Raw genomic sequence first — 254 nt, 5'->3', positions numbered from 1 at the left:
CCTCTCGAACGCGAATCGAGTGTACGTCTCGAGGCCCTCTTTCGAATGAGACCACCCCCACGTCGATAGCCCCCGGGGTTCGGGAGTTACGAATGGTTAAATTTGCGGTTCGGCGCCGACCGATCTAGCGATCCTGGGGGCTACCGACGCGCGGAGGGTGGCGTTCGAGAGGGCTCCTCGAGCTGAAGGGATCCCCCGAATTTGGTGGAGATCCGCCGGCGCGTTCGCGAGATAGTGACACCAGTCAACACTTT

The sequence above is a fragment of the Sinocyclocheilus rhinocerous genome, unplaced genomic scaffold (genome assembly GCF_001515625.1).
Source record: "Sinocyclocheilus rhinocerous isolate Xijiao unplaced genomic scaffold, SAMN03320098_v1.1 scaffold1049, whole genome shotgun sequence".
NCBI lineage: Eukaryota > Metazoa > Chordata > Actinopteri > Cypriniformes > Cyprinidae > Sinocyclocheilus > Sinocyclocheilus rhinocerous.
This window is presented reverse-complemented; position numbering follows the sequence as displayed.